The following is a 1,362-nucleotide window of genomic DNA, read 5'->3' on the forward strand; positions in this document are numbered from 1 at the left end:
AGGTGGATTTCTGAGTTTGAGGCCAGCCTGGTCTACAGAGTGAGTTCCAGGACAGCCAGGGCTACACAGAGAAACCCTGTCTCGAAAAAAAAACCCACCAAAACAAACAAACAAACAAACCACCCTCCTGGTTTAAATGACAAGTGGATGGGGATAACACTTTTACTTTTAGGAAATTCATAAAGTGGGGAAGCGAGCCTTCCAAGGCATGAGAGGGAAGGAGGACGTCAGCGGGGGATACCCAAGGTCTTAGCATCCAGGAGCACCTCTTCCCCCACACCCAGTGCCACACATGTATTTTCTAAGCAATGAAGTCAAAGAGCCAACTCATGAGAAAGATCTAGCAAAGAATGAGAATTCCTGAAGGGACCCAGACCTTTACCACAAGGAAACTTAAACCACACAGAAATGGAGATGCTTACATTTCAGTGATTTTCATTAAAAAAAAAAAGTTTTACTCACAGAAGTTGAAAACTATCAAAATGTGCATATTTTTACTATAGTTTTATTAGTGATGGCACTTGTTTTAATATCTATAGAACTGATCATATAGTTAATACTAACAATACTTACCATAGCAGTTACTATTTGAAACACTTTTCCATATTTCATTTCTATATGCTAGATGAGCCTCTCAACAGCCTCTTTATAAAATGTTTATGTTTTTTTTTTTTTATTAAATGCTAGCTGAAGGGCTGGAAAGATGGCTCAGCGATTAAGAGAACTGACTACTATTCTAGAGGTCCTGAGTTCAATTCCCAGCAACCACATGGTAGCTCACAACCATCTGTAATGGAATCTGATGTCCTCTTCTGGTATGTCTGAAAACAGCCATAGTGTACTCATATAAATATAATAAATAAGTCTTTAAAGTAATGCTAGCTGAAAAGTTAAAAATTTCTTAGGAATAAAGTTTTGAGTAATCCTTTGATGTGTTACAAATCTGTGAATAAAAGGGCCTTTACAACAAGAACGTAAGATCAGAAAATTGTATTAAAATGTTCCAGAAGAACTGACTTTCAGTCTTAGAAGGATCATCAGAGAAGGGCTGGAAAGCTGTGTAAATGGAATTTTTAAAAAAAAAAAACAACAAAAAAAAAAAAAAACGGGGATTCATTCTGAAGTACAGGCTGGCTAGAAGCTCACTATGTGGCTCATGGTGGCATCAGATTCACCATGGTCTTCCTGATTGATCGTATAAGATCTTTCTGCTTCAGCATACGGTATCCTTGTGTTACAGGCATGAATGCCAAGCCTGGTTTGGAGTTAACTGTTCTTACACACTTGTTAAGCATTTAGTATAATACCTCTCTGGGACATTTTTTTGTTTTTGTTTTGTTTTGTTTTGTTTTGTTTTGTTTT

This window comes from Mus pahari, chromosome 1 (genome assembly GCF_900095145.1).
Source record: "Mus pahari chromosome 1, PAHARI_EIJ_v1.1, whole genome shotgun sequence".
NCBI lineage: Eukaryota > Metazoa > Chordata > Mammalia > Rodentia > Muridae > Mus > Mus pahari.